The 12,661-nt window shown below is 38.5% G+C and overlaps 1 protein-coding gene across 2 annotated transcripts in view; it reads right to left on the bottom strand.

The window, feature by feature from the left end:
• Positions 1 to 12,661, bottom strand: part of NELL1 (neural EGFL like 1) — a 922,880-nt gene that overhangs the window by 433,167 nt on the left and 477,052 nt on the right. The gene's annotated exons all lie outside the window — the stretch shown is intronic.

The raw sequence follows: 12,661 nt of genomic DNA, 5'->3' as shown, positions 1-12,661 counted from the left end.
GATCCAGCTTCTGAGTTCATTGGAGAGGCAGGAGAAAGGCCTAGAGGCCCAGCAAAGAGAGCAGCAGGGATCTGGACAAGATGGAGTGAACAGAGGAGCGTCTGAAAGTGATGGTGGGGAACAAGGAGACCCAGAACCCCCCTTTTTCTAGTGTTTTTGGGTTAGAGTCCAGTAAGAAGAAGGACATCCAGTCTTGGAGAGGGTGTCAAGAGAAGAGCATCTTTAATGAGAAAGCTAGATTTCAATGTACCCTAGATTATTTTTGTTTTGCGTTTTGGAGGGGGGAAGGTAGGGCAATTGGGGTTAAGTGATTTGTGCAAGGTCACACAGCTAGTAAGTGGTGAGTGTCTGAGGCTGGATTTGAACTTGGGTCCTCCTGACTCCAGGGCTGGTGATCTATTCACTGGCCACCTACTCGCCCTCTAGATTATTTTTTAATGTGATACAGGAAGATGAAGAGAGTTTGTTAACAGGATGAGGGGTTGCACACCACAGACTACAGGTACTGAGGAGGGCTAGGGCTGAGTTTACAATGGGGAAAATGTGCAGCTGGCATGGGAAACCTTCTCTACTGATCTCCCTACCTAGTCCTAGACATCCTGCATGGTCTGGGTCTCTGAATTGAGTAGTATATCAGATTCAGTCTTGCCCATAGGATGGTGGGCTCCAGGATGGAAGCCATGGGACCCTAAGGGATGATAGCCTGGAGACCAAGTAAGAGAAGAAATTAGTCAATAAATGCTTGTGATATTACTGTGATCAGTGCTAGGGACACAAAGGAAGCTCCCCCTCCCCCTTTCCAAAAAAATTCTGTTCTTGTCCTCAAGGGGTTAACATTCTAATGGGGAAGTAAATAGAACATATAAATAACTTGTTTGTTGTTCAATTGTTTCAGTTGTGTCTGACTCTTTGTGACCGTATTTGGGGTTTTCTTGGCAGACATACTTAAGTGGCTTGTCATTTCCTTCTCCAACTCATTTTACAGATGGGGAAACTGAGTCAAAAGGGTTCAGTGACTTACCCAGGGTCACACAGCTAGTAAGTGTCTGGGGCTAGATTTGAACTCAGGAAGATGCATCTTCTTGACTCTAGGTCAGTCACACTGTGCCATCTAGCTGCCCGTTAAAACTATGTATGTCCAAAATGTAATCTCAGAGGGAAATACGGAAGGAAAGAGGAACTATCTTCCTACCAGGAGCTGGCACCTGGGACAAAGCCACAGCAGGCCCATCTTTCTTCTTTTCTGCTCCCCTACCAACCCTAATGAAAACCAAAAGGCATCACATTTTCTAAGTCTTTCCTCAAATTAGATTTATTGACTCACATTACCTTCCTCTTATAGCATTACTTTTGCTAAAGTCTTATTTTAAACAATATAGCCAGGTCCTGATTTGTGTTAATAATGAATCCCCTGAAGGAGTCCCATGTATTCCAATTGGCTCTATTCAAAATTATAATCATGTAAATTATGGTAACTGGTTCCAATCCAATAGAGATATGTAGTCTGAATTCAAATAACGAAACTACTTCTCAAGAATCATTATTTGCCCTAAACAGGATCTAGCAGTAAATATTGAACTTTAATCACTACTTTTTTTTAAAGTAGCACTTGCCAAATGAGTATTTGGAGAGGGAAGGCACAGAGAGCTAGGGATGAGATCAGGACAATAGATTAAAAGGATAAATTCTCCTCATCACCCTGCTGCCACTACTGCTGGGCAGCTAGTGTTTTATGTAAACAAAGATTTCTTAAACCATCTGTTGCTGGAACACCTACATAACTGTGACAAGTTACAGGAGTGTATTAGAAATTGATTTGCCCATGTCCTTCAAGAGCCATATGAATATACGGATGTGTCAGGAACATTAAATCAAGCCTTTAACCTTCAGGGGGCATTAGTTTCCATCCCTCCATATACCTCGTGAGCTGCTGTGACAGTCACAATTTGGGTTGAGGCACTGGACCTATGCATGACCAGGAAGAAAAGAACAGAATCTGCCCTGATGGATGGAGAGAGATTTCAAAATAGAGTGGGACTTTATTTAGAGGCTGTGATGAGAATAAAGGGGTGGAAATGAAAGTTTCTTACAAGTTAAATCCTGTGGGTATGTATATGCATATGTGTGTGTGTGTGTGTGTCTTCCACTGGTTCAGTTTCAAGAATGATTTGACTTTCAAATACACGTAAGAGTCTTCAATTAAGAACATTGGATTTGGAGTCAGAAGGCAGTGGTTCAAATATTGACTCTCTAAGTACTTGTGCAGTAAAGAACAAGTCATCTGGCCTCTCTGAGACTCAGTTTTCTACTATCTAGGACGAGGCTAAGTAAAATGATATCTAAAATCTTTGTCAGTTCTAAAACTCTGATCCCATGAATCAAAATTTGGAAGAAAAAAGGATAGTGAATACTGTTTTCCAGGACAGAAGTCAACAAGTCAACAAGAGAAAAGAGTTTCTAAACATTCTACAATTGGAGGGACAAAAGAAAACACCTCCCATATACAAGAAAGTAAGGGATAAGCAGATAAGGGGAGGTATATATGAGAGTGCAGACTGGGGAAAGGAGTAATCAGTATGCTTGCTATCTTGAGGTGGGGAGTAGGGGAGAGATAAGGAGAAAATCTGTAACTCAAAATCTTGTGGAAATGAAATGTTGAAAACTAAAAATAAATAAATAAGAAACAATAAAGGAAAACACCTCCAAAGAAAATTTATTTGACCCCTAATCCAATTTATAGATGTCACGAAGATAACTAACCCAGTGATTTGCCACAAAACTGCAATTATATACATTATATAATTACATAGAGTAGCTGTTTCTTTTAATTAATTTCCAAGGGGAATAATTGTCCCCACTAAGTTTGCTTCATACAATTGTTGCTGTTCAGTCATTTTGGTCATGTCCAACTCGTCATGACCCCATTTGGGTTTTTCTTGGAAGAGATACCAAAATGCTTTGCCATTTCCATCTCCAGCTCATTTTGCATATGAAGAAACTGAGGCAAACAGGGTTAAGTGACTTGCCCAGGGTCATACAGCTAGTAAGGTCTGAGGCCAGATTTGAACTCAGGAAGATTAATCTTTCTCATTCCAGGCCTGGCGCTCTATCCAATGCACCACCTAGCAGCCCATGCTGTTAAACACCTGCAAAAATACCTTTTCCTGTATCTCAACACCGATTTGAATTCTATGCTGCCATCAAAGTTAAATTAAAGTACCATCTCCTTCATTAACTCTTCTAGAATCATACCAGGTTATACTTCTTGATTGTTTCTTGCCTTCCAAAGGCACTTCCTGTCTGTACTCTGCTTTGAAGTACTTAATCGCATATGATAGAACCCTAGGATTGTGTTTTCTGATTGTAAAGAACAAATAAATTAAAACTTGATGTAAAGGGGAAAAAATAAGTAGGCTATCATAAATTTCAGTGTATTGTGTCTGCAGGTAGTGGGTTCCCTTCATAGTAAGTCTTTCAGATGGCTACTTATTTAATTAGTTTTTTGGGGGTAGGGCAGAGTGGGTGTACCCAGATCACACTTTTTTTGGGGAGGGGGGAAGGTAGGGCAGTTGGGGTTAAGTGACTTACCCAAGGTCACACAGCTCTGAGGTCGTATTTTAACTCAGGTCCTCCTGACTCCAAGGCTGATGCCAGATCACACTTTTAAGTGTCATCTGCATTATTTATAGTTTCTCTATAACTTCTAGTCTAAACTATTAACAAATAATAGATCAAGCCCTGATTTGTAGCTTGCCAACTTTTGAGATATAAATGCTCACACTGAACATTTAACAATAGGCTCCCATTGGATCAAATTGACTACAACACACCCCTTGGCTCCACCAGAGGAGAAATGTTAAGAAGGATTGGAAGCCAAATCTCACTAGGTCATTCAGCCTGAACTGGGTTCTTTACTTTCATTAACTGAAGATTTGGGGTTCAGTAAGTCTGTTTCCAGGAAGAAATCTTAGGCAGGCAAGGCCAAGATTTTTTTCCTGTTATAACAACCTCTAGGGAAAATGACCTTAATAACATTCATTAGCATCTTAATGTATTAGACCCTTCACATATCATAAAGTTTGAAATGGTTCTTTCTAGAGGGTTACAAAAATAAAGTTGGCATTTCCTCTCCTCCATTTTCCTTTTTTCTACTTCTGAATGAGAAAGTATAAAGAGAAATATCAGAATTAAGGATTATAAGGAATGTAATATAATATAAGGAAAGATGATTCCTGCTCAGGGAGAGCTTGGTTTCGCTTACTGTTAAAGTCTTCTCCAGCTCTGTGACTGCAGGGTCAGTTTCTCTCAATTACTTGATATCACTCCAAATAAAGTGCATAAGACTTACTTGAAATGTAGACGCTTAGCGCTTCTAGCCTCTTATCCTATCTGATGTTATTTGAGCAAGCAACATACTCTAGGAGGACATGGCTGCCTTCAAAGTGTGGAAATACAGGCCTCCCTGTGTGTCTTGTCTTCCTGTAACAATACATTGTGGATGAGTCCTCCATTTCTCTCCCCCAAATTGGCAAGGATGGCTTATTTTTTCCAATTTTAAGCTTCCTCCTTGTTTCTTTGTTGGCATTATCAACAACAACACCAACATTCTTACCTACATTTTAAATCTCTAAAACTTAATTGGGTATCATTGAGGTAACCCTACTTATCTAGTCACCAGAATGCTTGGATTTACACTTTTGTTGTTTGCCATTATTACCAAGTCTCCGGTTCTGGCCTTGGCATCTATGTGTTTAGAATTCGTGTGTGTGTGTGTGTGTGTGTGTGTGTGTGTGTCTGTGTGTCTGTGTATACTTAGACAGAGGTCAAAGGAGGACTTGACTATGAAGGGATGATATCTTTAAAATAAAATTAAGAAATGAGAAAGGAATATATTGGGACAAGGAGAAAGGGAGAGATAGAATAAGGTAAATTATCTCACATAAAGTAGGCAAGAGAAAGCTGTTACAATGGAAGGCAAGAGCAGGGAGGTGAAAGGGAATGAGTCAACCTTCCTCTCATTGGAGTTGGCTTAAGGAGGCAATAACAAACCTACTCAATTGGGTATCTTACCCTACAGGAAAGTAGGAGGGAAAGGGGATAAGTTGGGGGATGATAGAAGGGAAGGTAGATTGGAGGAGAGGGTAGTCAGAGACAAACACTTTTTTTTGTGCTTTTTGGAGGGCAGTTGGTGTTAAGTGACTTGCCCAAGGTCACATGACTAGTTTTTGTGTTAAGTATCTGAGGCTGAATTTGCACTCAGGTCCTCCTGACTCCAGGGCCAGTGCTCTATTCACTGTGCTACCTAGCCGCCCCAACAAACACTTTTGAAAAGGGACAGGTCAAAAATATAAAATAGAATAAATGGGGGGTTAGGATAGGATGGAGGGAAATATAGTTAGTCTTTCACAATATCACTACTAAGGAAATGTTTTGCATAACTACACATGTATAACCTATGTTGAATTGCTTGTCTTCCCAGTGGGGACTGATGAGGAGGGAAGAAGGGAGAGAATAAAAACAAATGTTAAAAAATTGTTTTTATATGAAACTGGGAAATAAGATATACAGATAATGGGTTATAGAAATCCATCTTTCCCTACTAGAAAGTAAGGGGAAAGGGGAGAAAGAGGGGGATGGGGAGTATAAGAGAGGACATATTGGGGGAAGGGGTATTCAATAGGCTCGCTATCTTGGCGTGGGGGTAGGGGAGAGATGGGGAGAAAATTTGTAACTCAAAATCTTGTGGAAGTGAATGTTGAAAATTAACAAACAAAGAAGTGTAACCTCTTTCAATGGGCTTTAAGACCTTCCTCCTAATCAGATATTAGTTTTTTTCATTTCCATAACACCTCATTCATTCACTTAGCTCTCAAGTGAAGTTCCTTTCACTTTAAAGACAGAGTGCTTGTTTTTTGTTGTGTCAATATGCTTTCTTTTTCATTTTGCTATAATATAGTCCTTCTATCTTTAAACATTTGAAAGTTTCCACTTCTCTCAGGAGGCCTACCCTCATTGAAATGTCCTTTCTTCATCACAAATTCCTTTTGTTCATCTAAAATGTACTTCTGTCTTGGGCCTCCGTCTTACCAAAATGCCTAACGCTGCTTATCTGTAGACTGAGAGCTCCTTCTCTGGTCATGCATTCAATCTGTGTGTTCCCACTCAAATATTGGGCACTAAACATTGAATTCCACACTTGAATCCTTCCCACTTAGAAAACACTTGAGAAAAAAAAAGCTGGTACAATCAAGTGTTAAGGAAAACATAATCTAGGCCTGGTAGAAGAGAAAAAGAGTTAAAGTTGAAGTCATGGGAACTGAGTTCAAATCTTGACTCCACCATCTGTTTATATGATCTTGATTATCCATAATAATGGTGTGATTCAATTTCATTATCTACAAAAGCGGGGTTGGATGAGGTGATTTCTAATGTTGCTTCCAGGCCGCTAGGTGACACCATAATGCGTAGAGCGCTAGGTCTGGAGTCAGGAAAAACTGAGTTCAAATCTAGCTTCACTTACTAGCTGTGACCCTAGGCAAGTCACTTAACCCTGTTTACCTCAGTTTCCTCAACTGTAAAATGAGTTGGAAAAGGAAATGGAATACCATTCCAGCATCTTTGCCAAGAAAACCCCAAATGGGATAACAGAGTAATTAAAATTAAATTAATATCAAATTGAAACTATTGGATTAAATTAAATTAATACAAATGAACAACAACCATGAAAAATGTTCCTTCCAGTTCCCATTCTCCATCTATAATTCTATGACCCTATACTTGTATAGCCATCCTTCCACAACTGACCTGAAGAAAAGTGAAAATTATTCATCCCAAACTTTGTTATTTTTCTGGCCATGTTTTGTCCTTCTGACTCACTGTGTGACCTTGGGTAAGTGTCAGTTAATAAAACCTAAAGGTAGGGGCAGAAAGCAGGGACATAGAGAAAAAAAAATCTCCTTAAGCAACTTTGGTTCATCTTCCATGGTGTAATAGATGGAAGGTTGGATTTGAAGTCTAAGACCTTAATGGAAGCCTTATCTCTGAGACTTTCTAGCTATGTAACCATGGGCAAGTCATGTCCCACATCTAAGGTGACTGTATATAAAGCACAGAAACAAAAAGAAAACAGAGTCCTTGCCTTCAAGAAGCTTACAATCTATCACTCCCTCTTTCTTGTTCCATGCTCCTCCCTTCCTTTCATAACATTTTTCCTCTCTTCCCAGGCTGTCTTGAGGGTTTATTTTAATTGAACTGCCCCTGAATTCAAATACTTAACTATAGAATATGGAGAGAGCCAAAGGGATTTGCCTTGACTTCACACTTGGCTAGGAATGTCCCACTGTTTGGCAATTCAATATCACAATGGATAAAGTGCTGGTCCTTGAGTCAGGAACACATGAATTCAAATCTAGCCTTAAATACTTACTGGGAACTCTGTGACCCTGGACTAATCACTTAACCTCCACTGGTCTCAGTTTCCTCATCTGTAGAATAGGGGCAATTATCACATTTATCTTCCAGGATCAGTACAAGGATGAAATTGGATAATGTTTGTAAAGTGTTTTGCAAACTTTAAAGCACAAATATAATGAATTGTAGTAGTAATAATCACTGCTTTCACCGTCTATTCTATAGCTCTTTCCCATCAACCAGAAATCCTGAGCTGGTCATTTGAGGTGGGAGATGGGGATGGAGGTAAAGGTCATTAATTCATTATTCAGGCTTTTATGAATAATTTCACTTGGAAGATGACTAGGCAGCTATAATCAATGAATATTTATTAAGCCCCTACTATGTGCCAGGAATTGAGCAAGGTACTAGGAACCCCGAGACAAAAATTTTTAAAAACTCCTGCCCTCAGGGAGCTTCTAGTCTATTTAGGGACAATATGCACATGGACATATTCAAAATAAATGTTTGAGGGGAAGCAGTGGAAACTCAGAGGATCAGAAAAGTCCTCATAGGTAGTAGGTTGTTGCTGTTGGTGGTGGTGGTGGTCGTTTTTTCTCTAAGAGAACCAAGGACTTCATGAGAGTGACATCTTGACTTGTGCCTGAATTGGATTAAATGAGGCAGAGCTGTGCAAAATCAGCAGCTTCAGTCACTGAAGTCCAGGGGCAAGACAAACGTCAAGACGACTGGCAATGGCCTGGGATGCAGTGGGTGACCCTAGCCTTTCTAAACTGAAGTCTTTCCTAGGTCTCAGTTTGTCTGAGTCACCACCCATTCAATGACCAAGGGCTAGGTAAGAAATGAGACAAAAGCAGGCAGGAAACGAGAGATTGTAAGAAGATTTTGGGAGGGAGGGTGAAAGTAGTCACATAAACAGAAATTTTTGCCTGTTTCTATAATAATGAAAATAACTCAGGCTGGTTTACAGAATATTGAATATATTTTTCATTTGGTTCTCACAGCAAACCTGTGAGTAGTTAGGACAGGTAATAAGATTTCCATTTTAGAGATGAAGAAATGCATCTCATAGAAGAGAGGGAATTTGTCCCATATCACACCGTTAGGCAGTTTCAGAGCTGGGACTCACATCCAGCTCTGCAGATTCCCCATCCAGGGTCTATTCCAAGGCACCATGCCATGTGGATTAAAGCTGCCCATGTTAAGTTGCCAAGATAACTTGCTTTTTTCTGTGTCTTTGCTTTCTGTCCCTACCCTTATGAACCTTAGATCATTACCACACCTTGGACTGCACAGAGCTCAAACATTTTCCAGAAACTCCTACTTATCCTCACAGATTTCCTGTCTAAAAGACTTCGCTGGCAGTGAGGTGAGAAGGATGCTTTGTATTAGTTTAGGATTAGAGCATTTAGAGGATGCAGACAAGGTTATACAATAAAACAGAGGGATGAAGCACAGCCAGAAAAAAATCATGGAAAATGGCATCATTTCCAGCCCTTCTCCAAGTCAAACTGCTGACAACAAGCCTGAAATGCTGAGTTTTAGTTGCTTGAAAGAACAGCCAAATTTATATTTAACATCAAAGACTAAAAGATGGACTTTAGGATTCCTTCTGACCTTTTAAACGTTGTTAAGATCTCAGGTTGGAGGCTTTTCATGGTAGCTTTGTTTAATCAATTGAGTTTATACTGCTAATTCAACTTTCTCTTTTTTTATCTTGGTGGTAGAATGGATCTGAATTCTACTTTCTCAAAACTATAAATTGATTCTTTTTTGAGCTTTTAAAACCAAATCTTCCAAAGCACTAATAATTTCTGGCTCTCCAAGGATGGAGGTAGGTTGTTTACATACACTAATTAGAGAGAGACATTTATGAGTTTTCAGCAAATACCAGTGAATAAAAAAAAATTAAAGACACCTTGATGAAGAGCCAGACAAGAGATTAAGGGACCTGAGTTCAAATCCTTATTGACACTGATCAGCTGTATACTTTGGCCAACTGACTTTCCTTCTATGGACTTTATTTTTTACATTGGTAAAATGTAGTACTTAGATTCTGGAAAATAGTCAAGAACCACATTAAAGATAATTAAACTGTACCTACCTTTTGATTCAGAAACCTTATTACTAGAAGAAGAAAGGGAATAAAATACTACATAAAACAAAATATTAATAGCATCACTTTTGGTAGGACACAAAGCAGTCTTTGTCAAATGAGAAGTAGAGATAGGCACAAGGAAGAGACTGGAAGAAGTCCAGAGATCACTATGCCTAAAGCATTCAGGGAAGGTTTCATGAAAAGCCTGGGATTCATGCTGGACCTTGAAGGATTATAAGCAATATCAAGCTCAGGAGCTCAATTACTCAATAATTCCAGATACACAGATAAAAAAACCTGTAAAACAAAGGAATAAACATAAAAAGGCATTTAGTGCTAGTTAAAAAATAGAAAAGCTGATCAATGGAACAGATTAGGCACATAAGACCCAGAGATAATTTAACATAGTAGCATAGTATGTAACAAACCCAACAACAATATTGGGATATTGACCAAAATTGCTGGGAAAATATCATTTGCTCAGAGAGAAATTAGTTTTAGGCTAACATTTCACCCCATATATCACAACATTTCCAAAGGGATACATTACCTAGATATAAAAATTCATGTCACTCAAAATAAAGAAAGAAGAATCCTTTGACACTCATTAATAGATTGAAAATTCTTAACCAAACAGGAAGTAAAGAAATGTAGGCACATATATGCATATACATATATTTTATAAGTATATATATGTATATATATACACTATACACACTATATATACACACTATACACCCACTATGTGTGTGTGTGCATGCGTATATGCATATATACATTCCGTATATACCAATGGGTAAATAGTGAAAAGAAATGATCATTTTTCAAAAGAAGAAATGCAATGAATCAAAAACCAATTCTCAGTGAACTCCCACAAGGAAAGTCAACGTAAGATAGAAAACAAACTATCTCTAAAGTAAAAAATACCTGGGTTCAATGCTGCCTTTGTTATACCTTGACTATGTGATACTGGGTAAGTCAACTTAATTTCTCACTGCTCTAGGCAACTCTCTAAGACAATAAATTGCAAAGAATGTGTCAACCTGTACTGGTAGAGGGAGTTTCCTAGACTGGGAGTTCCACATACCAATGAAATCACAGGTCTAGTCCCCGATTCTATCCCTATTTCATTTGAACCTTACAGTTATATTTTGTAAGCACCATAGGCCGGCATGTATTCATTAAGTCCAAATCATACCATTTTAAATTCATTATGTTTTTTTCCCTGGATAGTATTATTTGTCTGGTAGATTCCAAGAAATACTATAGATTTAGCATGGCTGCTTTCAAGGCTTAGTGTTAAATCCCCATGGATCTGAGGGATCAGACTCCATTACTTTTTTTTTTTTTTATAAAAATAAGGCACTTATTTCTTCACTTGCAGTTCCATTCTTTTTAACTAGTTCCATTTTGATCAGGAGCAATGTCACCATCCTGCTTGTATTTTAAAACTCAAATCTTGTTTTTACAATCATTTGGCCCCGTACAATGGCCCAATTCTAGTACCACAATAATTGAATTCACCCATTTCTTTTCCATCACCCACAGATACTTATCCTGGCTTTTGAAAATACGTGCTTAGACTGTTGTAAACTTAGAGTTGTGAACTGGTCCAACAATTCTGGAGTACAATTTGTAACTGTGCCCAAAGGGCCATAAAACTGTATACCCTTTGACCCAGAAATACCACTACAAGGCTCCATATCTCAAAGAAATCAAAGAAAAAGGTAAAGGACATAAATGTACAAACATATTTATAACAATTCTTTTTTGCGGTAAGAAAGAATTGAAAATTGAAGGGATGCCCATCAATTGGGGAATGGCTGAACAAATTGTGGTATACACTTGTAATGGAACACTATTATGCTATAAGAAATGGAGAAAAGGGTTTCAGGGGGAAAAAAATCTGGGAAGATTTATATGCACTGATGCAAAGTGAATTGAGTAGAACTAGGAGAACATTATGCATAATGATAATCATTTGTGAATAACTTAGCTACTCTGATCAATGCACTGATGCACAACAATTCCAAAGGACTCATGATAAAAAATGCTACCCACCTCCAAAGAGAAAGCTGATCAACACTGAATGTAGAAAGTAGTATTTTTTTCTTTATTCATTTTTCTTGCTTTTCTCTGGGGGGGAGCAATGTGACTAATATAGAAATATTTTGCATGACCTTGTAAGTATAATGGGTAACATATTCCTTGCTTTCTCAGTGAGTGGGTAAAAGGAGAGAATTTGAAACTGAAAATAGAAATTAAAAATTAAAAGAAAATATGCATTTAGAGTTTAAAGTCCTGGTCCCGGGACTTCCCACTGTTTTCTCTATCCAATATGTCTTACTTTCCATACTTCACATTTCAACAAGATGCTGAGGAAAGTCCATCACTGTTGGTAAAATGGGGAGATGGAGAACAGATAAGGATTAAATGCACTGAGAACTGATTGAAAGACCAGATAAAAGGAGTTGTGATTAATGGATTAATTTTAACCTGGGAGGGTGTCTGTTCTGAATTGCTGTAAGACTCTGTCATCAATACTTTTATTAGTGACTTATATTAAAACACATTTGGCATGCTGATCAGATTTGTGGTTGACCTGAGACTCAGAGGGATAGCTAGTTAGTGATGGAAGTGAATACAAAATTATCTCAAAAGACCAGAATAGTGGGCTGAATTGAAAGAGATAAATGTAAAAGAAACATTACCTTTCCTTGTATTAAAAAAAATCAATTGCACAAGTAATATGAGATAGTTATGGCTAGAAGACAGTTTGTGCAAAAGAGACCCAGGGATTCTGGCACATTACAAGCTCAATATAAACAATCTGACAGCCAAAAAATGTCAATGGAATCTCAGGATGGATTAATACATTGCCATCATAGCCTGCCCTGGTCAGACCTCATGTGGAGCATTATTTTCAGGTTCAGGCGTCATATTTTAGTTTGGATATTGACAACCCAAAGTACTTGCCATATTTTTCTGTTCTTTATTTGGTGGTATGGGGTAGAGGGTTGTCTGGGAGTGCCTCTTTTCCCCCAACTTAGAAAGGAAATCAAGGGTCTCTATCTTCTTTGTCCCTGTCTCTATCTCTGTGTGTTACACACACACACACACACACACACACACACACACACACACACACACACA

Source organism: Petaurus breviceps, unplaced genomic scaffold (assembly GCF_028583685.1).
Source record: "Petaurus breviceps papuanus isolate PSGF00001 unplaced genomic scaffold, PetGlider_PUasm1.0 188, whole genome shotgun sequence".
NCBI classification, from domain to species: Eukaryota; Metazoa; Chordata; class Mammalia; order Diprotodontia; family Petauridae; genus Petaurus; species Petaurus breviceps.
This window is presented reverse-complemented; position numbering and strand designations above follow the sequence as displayed.